Source organism: Oncorhynchus masou, unplaced genomic scaffold (genome assembly GCF_036934945.1).
Source record: "Oncorhynchus masou masou isolate Uvic2021 unplaced genomic scaffold, UVic_Omas_1.1 unplaced_scaffold_1342, whole genome shotgun sequence".
Lineage (NCBI taxonomy): Eukaryota > Metazoa > Chordata > Actinopteri > Salmoniformes > Salmonidae > Oncorhynchus > Oncorhynchus masou.
Genome location: NW_027003305.1, coordinates 27179 through 38343, shown reverse-complemented (window position 1 = coordinate 38343; position 11165 = coordinate 27179). Strand labels below are relative to the sequence as shown.

At 41.6% G+C, this 11165-nt stretch overlaps 1 pseudogene; it reads left to right on the top strand.

The window, feature by feature from the left end:
- LOC135530433 (cytochrome P450 2K1-like) overlaps positions 1 to 10140 on the top strand; it is a 14921-nt pseudogene extending 4781 nt beyond the window's left edge.
- The last annotated feature ends 1025 nt before the right edge of the window (positions 10141 to 11165 follow it).

The following is an 11165-nucleotide window of genomic DNA, read 5'->3' as shown; positions in this document are numbered from 1 at the left end:
GTAGAGCCGTGACCTCCCTAATCAGGCCCAACCCTAAAGGACGACTATCTAAGGCATGTACAGGGAAGGACACATCCACAGGAACAAATTGATGGTCAATAAAGTTCCCAGCTGCGCCTGAATCTACTAGCGCCTTCTACTCATACACACGTGCGCAACAGGGAGCTCTGGATGAGTTGGGTGCAGAGCCCTGCCTGCTGCCTCGACTCCCTGGGGAACCTCCCCAGCACCGACCAGCAGTGTGCACTCTGCGGCCACAGGTGGTGCAGGAAACGCCCCCCCCAGTCACCCTTAGAGCAGCAACTCCGAACTCCATAGCTATAGGATCGGAGGTGCTGGGGGATGGAATGGACGGACCACGATCCAGACGTCCGCGGGTGGCCAACAGGTTATCCAGCAGAATGGATAAATCCACTAGCTGGTCGAGGGTAAGGGTGGTATCCCTGCAGGCCAGCTCCCGACGAACATCCTCACGTAGACTACACCGGCAATAGTCGATCAGGGCCCTCTCATTCCATCCCGCATCAGCAGCCAGGGTCCTGAAGTCCAGTGTGAAGTCCTGTGTGCTCCTCATCACCTGTCTGAGATGTAACAAGCGTTCCCCCGCCGTGCTCCCCTCAGGTGGATGATCGAAGACCGCCCGGATGCGCCGGGTGAAATCCTCATAGCGGAACAACGCTGCATCTATTCCTCCCCATTCGGCGTTGGCCCACTCAAGCGCTTTCACCGACAAACAGTAGATGAAAGTGGACACGCTCTGGTGTCCCGAGGGAGCCGGGTGGCTGGTCGCCAGGTAGAGCTCCAACTGGAGTAGGAACCCCTGGCACCGGGCAGCCGTCCCATCATATGTCCTCGGAAGCGAGAGCCGAATCCCACTGGGTCCAGGTGTCGGAGGGGTGGACAGCGGTGTGGGTTGGGGTGAAGTTGATGAAGGTGTGGGAAAACCACCTCTCTCCCATCAAGCTCCATGATGTGCAGCACGCGATCCATGGCTGTGCCAAGATTTTGGAGCATTGTCGCGTGCTGCTGGATGTGTTCCTCCACTGGTAACGGAGGACTGGGTGCACCTGCTGACTCCATAAGGGGGGTGTGTTTCTGTCATGTGTCAATGTGCAGCGGTTAGGACGGAGTCATGCGCAGGGCACAGAACTGAGTAAAAGACGTAATTTACTCGAAAAGAAACAACAAAATATTTTCACATAGGGAAAATACGCCAGCTCACAGAAGTTTTGAACACTAAGCAAACAACAAACACGCACAAAACCATGTGGGAAGCAAAGGGTTAAATAGGGAATAAATATTAACTTAATGGGAACCAGGTGTGTACAATCAAGACAAAACAAATGGAAAAAGAAACGTAGATTGGTGGCAGCTAGAAAGCCGGGGACAATGACCGCCGAACGCCGCCCGAACAAGGAGAGGCACCAACTTCGGCGGAAGTCGTGACACTTAAGATGAATGCACTGTGAATCGCTCTGGATAAGAGCGTCTGCTAAATGGCTCAAATATTTTATTAATTATATCATTGTAATTATTATATATAATATGGTTAAATAATCACTAGTGATGGGCACCGATATTCAAAATTATATCCATTTTTTTGTGATTCCATATCGTATCGGTTTGCATAAAATATTTTGCAACTGTGTATGTTCACTTATCTGTTCACGTCCATGGCACTTTGAAGTTCAGACAACTGTTAGCAGATTGTCCTTTAGGCCAGGCGTGAATATTCTGTTATTATAATATTGTATTCATACTGGTTAGTTAGGGAGGCCTATATTATAGGACCATCAACAGGCAATTAATTAAATATGCTTAATTGAGAGCCTGTGAGGTCTGTTTGAGGGTTTTGTGTATGCAGGGAAAGTAATGTGTTCTTTTTACAGAATACTTGTCACGATTCCACCGATGTCGGCTCCTCTCCTTGTTCGTTCGGCGATCGACGTCACCGGCTTTCTAGCCATCGCCGCTCCACTTTTCATATTTCCATTTGTTTTGTCTTGTTCCATACACACCTGGTTTTCATTCTCTAATCACACAGCATGTATTTAGTCCTCTGTTCCCCTCTGTGTGAAATTGATTTTATGTTATGTGGGTGTTGTTACATGCCATACTTTTTGTCTATGTTCCGTGTTTGGGCACATTTATGTACTTTTGTACTTTCGTTGGACCGGAATAAAAGTGTGCCTGTTCACTCTGCTCTCCTGCACCTGACTTCGCCTCCAGTACACACCCTTAACAGTAGTAAAAATAATAAACCGACATTACAATATGCCTTGCTCATATCGATATCAAATCATATTGAATATCACTATTGGTGCTCACAACTAATAATTACATATTTATGCATATGTGTATCACATTTGAATTTATGCCTTTAATAATCTAATCATAGTTGTGGTGTGTTATGTTATAATTAATATAATATTGTTTTATGCGTATTCCACCTGAATCTCTGTGTAGATGTACAACATGTTTCCCTGGTTGGGTCCGTGGATAAACAACCTGACACATCTGAAAAAGAATGTTGCTGATATGAAGATGGAGGTGACAGAGCTGGTGAGGGGCCTGAAGGAGACTCTGAACCCTCATATGTGTAGAGGCTTTGTGGACTCGTTCCTCGTCCGAAAGCAAACCCTGGAGGTATGAAGACTTCATGCAGATTCTGCATCTCACTCATTCATAACAAAGTGTTGCATTAATATTGCTCAGTATGACTATACAGAATAGAATTAATCAATAAGGTCAGAGGGGGTGTGGTATCTGGTCAATTTACCACAGCTGAGGCTCTGCGCGACGCGAATTGCAGTGCCTGTATACAGTCCTTGTATATTGGCCATATTCCACAAAACCCAGAGGTGCCTTGCTGGTGTTATAAACTTGTTACCAACATACTTAGAACAGTAAAGGAGTAATTTTGCGCCACACTCGTGGTATATTGTCTAAATTACCAAGACATTCGGACAATCAAGTATCCAGGAACCAAACTGCCGGGTTTATAGTACTTATTACACCACCTTGTGGTTCACTTTACTGCTGAAAAACACAACTAACTTCAGTTGTCCAACACTAACATCCCACTGGGCACAGATGTCAATTCAACATCTATTCAATGTTGATTCAACATAATTTAATTTTAAATTACGTATATGACTGAATGCCAGCTGAGGGAGGATATAACTAGTTCTCTGTATCAGTAGAATCACATGTAAACTCAGACTCAAACACTAAAACACTTCCTCAGGCTGATATAAAATAATGTGTTGATTATCTGTTTTGTTTGCTTTTTTGTTATTTTCCATATTATGTCTATCTCTGATAAGCTACACAGGAAAGGGCTAAAAATAGCCTATATTAATAATACATGTAGCCTTAGAAATAAGGTTAAAACAATGAACTTGCTAACATCAGATATATATTCATATATTAGCCATTTATGAGACTCACGTCGATAATTCATTTGGAACATCATTAGCAATACAATTATTTAACATCTACAGAAGACACAGGAATGCATATGGGGGAGTTGTTGCTGTACATATTCAGAGCCATATCCCTATAATGCTTAGAGAGGATCTCGTGTTATTGCAGGTTCACCTGCCTCCTATTTTAGTGTAGCTCCTATAGGCCACTATGTTCTAACTGTCAGTATCCAGATAATGTGTGTGAAATGGGGGCTCCTGAGTGGCACAGAGGTCTAAGGCACTGCATCTCAGTGCTAGAGGCATCACTACAGACCCTGGTTCGATTCCAGGCTGGCTCACAACCGGCCATGATTGGAGTCCCATAGGGCGACACACAATTGGGCCAGCAATGTTAGGGTTTGGAAGGGGTACGCAGTCATGGTAAATAAGAATTTGTTCTTAACTGACTTGCCTAGTTAAATAAAAAAATGGTTTATGTGATATAAACAGAGAGGTCTTCTATCTTGGGGACCTGAATATTGACTGGTTGTCATCAAGCTCTCCGCTGAAGAGGAAGCATCTCACTGTAACCAGTGACTGTAATCTGGTTCAGGTTATTAAGCAACCTACTAGGGTGTTTACAAACAGAACAGGAACGATCATCCACATGCCCTGTATTGATTACATTTTTCCGAATAATATAGATATTTGTTCTAAGGCTGTATCCGTACCATTGGATGCAGTGATCACAATACCCAGTGGTTATTTCCAAGAAAGCGAAGCTTCTAAAAGACGGGACTAAAATAGTGTATGAGATCATACAATTTCATTTGAACATCTTTTGTATTTGTCACATGTGCCGAATACAACAGTGAAATGCATATTTACAAGCCCTTAACCAACAATGACGTTTTAAGAAAAATACCTAAAAAAATAAGAAGTCACATTTTGCTGTGACTCTTATGTAGATTATGTTAAAAAATATTTGTTGCTCTCATGTGATTAATAAGGAGCATCCAGATGCTGCACTTGATGCATTTATGAAATTGCTTCTTCTAGTTATTGATAAACATGTACCTTTTAAGAAACTGGCTCCATGGATTGATGAGGAATTGAAAAACTGTATGGTTGAAAGAGATGGGGGGGAAAAGGAGCGGCTAATTAGTCTGGCTGCACATCTGACTGACTGACTTACTGCAAATTGAGAAATAATGTGACGAAACTCAACAAAGAGGAGACACTGTATTATGAAGCCAAGATCAAGGATATAAAGAATGATGGGGGGGACTTTGGAGTACTTTAAATTGGGGCGGCAGGTAACCTAGTGGTTAGAGCGTTGGGCTAGTAACTGAAAGGTAGCTGGGTTGAATCCCCGAGCTGACCAGGTCGCTGACCAGGTCGCTAACCATCTGTCGTTCTGCCCCTGAACAAGGCAGTTAACTCACTGTTCCCCAGTAGGCTGTTATTGTAAATAAGAATTTGTTCTTAACTGACTTGCCTAGTTAAATAAATAAAAGGAAATTATGGTCAGAAAGACTAATTCTATTAAAATGGAATCAGATGGCTTATTTATCACAACAATTTGATGTTGCCAATTATTTTAATGATAAATTTGCCACCGTGCCAATGAAGTTAAGCAGGAAATGCCAGCAAAACTGTGAGCCATCATATTCATGCATAAAAACCCCCACATAATTCAAATGTACAATGCTTTTCTTTCATTTTGTAAAGTTAGTGTGGGAGAGGTGAAGAAATGATTATCGATCAATAATGACAAACCTCCTGGGATTGACAACTGTCATGGCTTTAATCTGAGCCCAGATAAGTGTTTGTCCTCAGGCCTGGTTCTAACAGCCAACCTATCATTTACTGCCAGCTTTTAGTAAACTGTTGGAAAAAATGGTGTTTGACCAAATACAATGCTATTTCTGTGTAAACACATTAAGACTTTCAGAATGCTTATAGAGAAGGGCACTGGACATGCACTGGCACAGATGACTGATGGTTGGTTTAAAGAAATGTATAATAAAAATATTTCAGTGCAGCCTTTAATATTAGTGACCATAATGTGTTGAATAATCCTATGTGTTATGGCTTTTCAACCTCAGCTCTGAATCCACAATATGGCAATCTATCTAATAGAACCCAAGGGGGTTTCTTTAATGGAAGCTTCTCTAATGTTAAACATGCAAAGTGTGGTGTACTGCATGGCAGCTCTCTTGGTCCTCTACTCTTTTCTATTTTTATGACCTGCCATTGGCATTAAACAAAGCCTGTGTCCATGTAAGCTGATGATTCAACCCGTCAGCAATCACAGCTAGTGAAATCACTGCAACACTAAACAAAGAGTTGCAGTCAGGTTGAGAATGGGTGGCCAGTAATAAACTGGTCCTGAACATATCCAAAATGAAGCAATGTATTGATACAAATCATTCCCTAAGTTCTGGACATCAGCTGAATCTGGTAATTAATGGTGTGGCTGTTACTTGGTGTTATTTTAGATTGTAAACTCTCATGGTCAGAACATATTGATTCAATGATTGTAAAGATGAGAGGACTTTGATAAATAGATGCTCTGCTTTTTTAAATAAATCAAATGTATTTATAAAGCTCTTCTTATATCAGCTGATTTCACAAAGTGCTGTAAAGAAACCCAGCCTAAAACCCCAAACAGCAAACAATGCAGGTGTAGAAGCACCACTCTCCACAAAGCAAGCTCTAGTTTGATCTTATCTTAATTATTGTCCAGTTAAAAGAAGGGGCAACTTAATCTGCCCAGAACGGCGTGACACATTTATCTTTTCATTATAATCAGAGGGCTAATATCAATACTATGCAGGCCAGTTTCTCTTGGCTAAGAGTTGACGAAAGACTGACTGTACATAACTCATGTCATCTGAGGGTTTGTTTCTGTTAGGAATCTGGCAATATGGATTCTTTCTACCATGACGACAACCTGCTATTTAGTGTTGGTAACCTGTTTGCTGCTGGTACCGACACCACCGGGACAACCCTGCGCTGGGGTCTGCTGCTAATGGCCAAGTACCCCCATATACAGGGTAAGAATAGATATAAACACAAACACATGCACGCACACACCACAGGAGGCTGCTGAGGGGAGGAGGGCTCATAATAATGGCTGGAATGGAGTGGTATCAAAAATATGGAAACCATGTGTTCGATTCCGTTCCAGCCATTACTATGAGCCCGTCCTCACAAATTAAGGTGCCACCTGTGACACACAGACATGAAACAGTAAAGCACTCATGGTGTTACAAGTTATAAACATTGACAAAGGGCCAAATGGAAGAATATATTATGAAACTAGACAAGGATGGCTTGGTTAATGAAGGTTAAATGTTAACTGAGGAACATCTTCCTCAGAACAGCCTCAATTCGTTGGAGCATGGACTCTAGAAGGTGTCGAAAGCATTCCATAGAGATGCTGGCTCATGTTGAATCCAATGCTTTCGACAGTTGTCAAGTTGGCTGGATGTCCTTTGGGTGGTGGACCATTCTTGATACACACGGGAAACTGTTGAGTGTGAAAAGCCCAGCGGCGTTGCAGTTCTTGATACAAACCGATGCGCTTGGCACCTTCACCATAACACATTCAAAGGCACTTAAATCTTTTATCTTGCCCATTCAACCTCAATGGAACGCATACACAATCCATGTCTCAAGACCCACTGGTTGACGCTTATTTATAAAACCCTCTTAAGCCTCCCCCTATCTGAGAAAGTCCTACAGCAGCCCTCATCCTCCACATACAACACCCATTCTGCCAGTCATATTCTGTTAAAGGTCCCCAAAGCGCACACATCCCTGGGTCGCTCGTCTTTTCAGTTCGCTGCAGCTAGTGACTGGAACTGGAACGGTTCTCTTCCTCTTCATCTGAAGAGGAGTAGGAAGGATCGGACCAATGCGCAGTGTGGTAAGTGTCCATATTTTGAATAAAGACATAGAACACTGAACAAGAACGAATGAACGAACGAACGAAACAGTTCTGTCTGGTGCAGATACAAACACTCAACAGAAAACAATCACCCACAACTCAAAGGTGAAACCAGGCTACCTAAGTATGGTTCTCAATCAGGGACAACGATTGACAGCTGCCTCTGATTGAGAACCATACGAGGCCAAACACAGAAATCCCAAATTATAGAAAAAAGAACATAGACTGCCCACCTCAACTCACGCCCTGACCATACTAAAACAAAGACAAAACAAAGGAACTAATATCAGAACGTGACAGGAATGAGCTGCAACACTCAAACTGGACAGTTTTATCTCAATCTCTTCATTCAAAGACTCAATCATGGACAGTCTTACTGACAGTGGCTGATTTGCGTGATGTATTGTTCTCTACCTTCCCCTTTGTGCTGTTGTCTGCCCAATAATGTTAGTACCATGCTGGGTTGTCATCTTAGGTCTCTCTTTATGTAGTGTTGTGTTCTCTCTTCGTGATGTGTGTTGTCCTATATTTATATTTATTTTTATCCCTGCCCCCGTCCCATCAGGAGGCCTTTTGGTAGGCCGTCATTGTAAATAAGAATTTGTTCTTAACTGACTTGCCTAGTTAAATAATGTCTCAATTATCTCGAGGCTTAAAAATCCTTTGTTAACCTGTCTCCCCCCTTCATTTACACTGATTGATGTGGATTTAACAAGAGACAGTAAGAGATCATAGCTTTCACCTGGTCAGTCTGTCATGGAAAGAAGAGCAGGTGTTTTTAATGTTTTGTATACTCAGTGTACATTTCACTGTATAAACTCCAACCCTCCTTCCTTTCTGTCTCAGACCGGGTCCAGGAGGAGATCAACAGGGTTATAGGAATTCGTCAGCCCTTGGTAGAGGACAGGAAGAACCTTCCCTACACTGATGCAGTGATCCATGAGACCCAGAGACTGGCCAACATTGTACCCATGTCCATCCCTCACACCACCAGCCGAGATGTCACCTTCCAGGGATATTTCATCAAAAAGGTCAGATACCTGGATATCCAAATCTCTGTGTTTATGTTGTGACCAACTTCAAATTGTATTTTTTCCTGAAGGAAGTTACAGGTTCAAAATAAATAAAAGAAATGCATACAAATAGAAGCCCAAATCCATTCCCCCCCTTCAGTCCCTATCCAACCCTGCATCCTCCTTCCCCACCTGAAAACCATGTCTCCCACCCCGCCTGTATAAATTGATGGTTGTGATTACAGGATGCAAAAGTCATATTTTTCTATTGTAACATGTGAGCTGGGAGTTGGAAGCAAGTTCAGGGAGTTAATCAATAAACTAAACATAATACAAAACAAGAACAAACAATACACAGACATGAAACAGAAACAACGCCTGGGAAGGAACCAAAGGGAGTAATATATGGAAGGTAATCAGGCATGTGATGGTGTCCAGTTGAGTCTGAGGTGCTGGTGCGCGTAATGATGGTGACAGGTGTGTGTATAATAATGAGCAGCCTGGTAACCTAGCGTGCTGGAGAGGGAGTATACGTGACATCTATATTCTGTTCCAGTTAAATGATTGTTCAGATTGAATTAGATCTGTGGACCATACTGTTTAAATGGCTAGCTCAGAATATGAGCTTTCCAGAAGTTGTTTATATATTATAGAGATCAGTCCATTTGGGAGCCCAGATAGTGTATTTATAAATCCATCACTGGAAGGTTTGGTAGTTGAGTTTCCCAAGGGACTCTGTAGACCAGCATAGCTGACTTTAGTTGTAAATATCGAAAAAAAAGGAGTTGCCTGGTAATGTGTATGTATCTTTCAAATCTTGGAAAGTTCTCAAAACATAACTGTCCATGATATCGGTAAGGATTCCACATTTGGGGGATGCAAAAAGACGGCATCCAGATCACAACACATTATTGTGAAATATTGGAGTATGGGCATGCCATAAGTGTATATTTCTGCCTGAAGTTGCAATCCATTCCTATTAAACAACGTTTCATCACTTTTACTCTGAAAATAAGGGGTCCTGTGCTTCACTCTTACTGCAGGGGACATCTGTGATTCCTCTACTGACGTCGGTCCTACAGGATGATAGTGAATGGGAGACCCCCCACACCTTTAACCCCTCCCACTTTCTGGCTGAGCAGGGAGGATTTGTCAAGAGGGACGCCTTCATGGCCTTCTCTGCAGGTAGATTAACTTCATTATAAAACACATAATTACATTGCAAGAAGTAGAACAATTCTGGTAGCCTTTTGGACAGACTTCATGCTATTTTTTGCATCTTTGGTCTCTCTCACAGGTCGTAGGGTGTGTCTGGGGGAGGGTCTGGCCAGGATGGAGCTCTTCCTCTTCTTCACCTCACTCCTGCAGCGCTTTAGTTTCTCTCCTCCTCCTGGAGTAACAGAGGATGATCTGGACCTCACACCATTACTGGGGTTCACCCTCAATCCTTCACCTCACCAGCTGTGTGCTGTGATCCGGGTCTGAGATTTGAACATGAAAATATTGGTGGGACAAACTCAATCAAAAAAGCTAATATGCATCAAAACCCATTAAATGCACCATCATAATAACCAATCCCAGAAATTAGTTTGCGTGACAAACAAACATTATTATATTTTGTTTGATCGGTGCATAGGCTGATTCCAATATCCTTTTAGATTTAATTGCAAAGGAAGACCACAGTAGTCGAACATACTTCATAGAGTAAAGTTAATTTTAATTCAAAATATTATGTTCCAGCTAAGAATAAAGTTTATAAAGCTTCTGCTTTGTTTCAACTATTGCATTGTTTAAAGTTCCATGGGAAATTAAAACAGTCTATCAGGGTAAATCCATTTAAAGTCCATCACTTTTTGACAGCACCCCATTTGATTTGAATGAAACCTTCCATACATATACTCACCAGACAGTTTATTAGGTACACCCTGTTCATGAAAATGGATCGTACTTATACAGTGAGTCACGTCAATTGCTATATACAGTGCCTTGCGAAAGTATTCGGCCCCCTTGAACTTTGCGACCTTTTGCCACATTTCAGGCTTCAAACATAAAGATATAAAACTGTATTTTTGTGTGAATAATCAACAACAAGTGGGACACAATCATGAAGTGGAACGACATTTGTTGGATATTTCAAACTTTTTTAACAAATCAAAAACTGAAAAATTTGGCGTGCAAAATTATTCAGCCCCCTTAAGTTAATACTTTGTAGCGCCACCTTTTGCTGCGATTACAGATGAATGTACTAAAATGGGAATCAAATTGAAATGTCAACTTTCAAATGGTACCACAAAGATGGTTGGATCAGAAAATGTTGACTTGAATAGGAATATCTGTTTACATTTTTACTGTCAATCTTTAATAGAACATCTATTGAAGTCATAGAAATATAGATAATGGAATAGACATGACCATTTAAGTCGACATTCAACGGTGGCTGGACCGTCCACCATCTTTGTGGTAGTAATTATAAGTTTACATTTCCATTTCAATTTAAATTTCAATGGTGTACCAGCTAAAATTGCAGTGGTCTGAAGGATAGGTCCATTCAAATAATTATATTTATATGATTGAAATTTTTAATATTAAATTTTTTATTTTACCTTTATTTAACCAGGCAAGTCACTTAAGAACAAATTCTTATTTTCAATGACGGCCTAGGAACCGTGGGTTAACTGCCTGTTCACGGGCAGAACCTCCAAAACAGTCCTTTTCTGACCAATTCTTCCATGGTCAAAAGTTGATTGGATTCACCCATCAAGCATTAAAAACAAGACACATAGCGAGTTA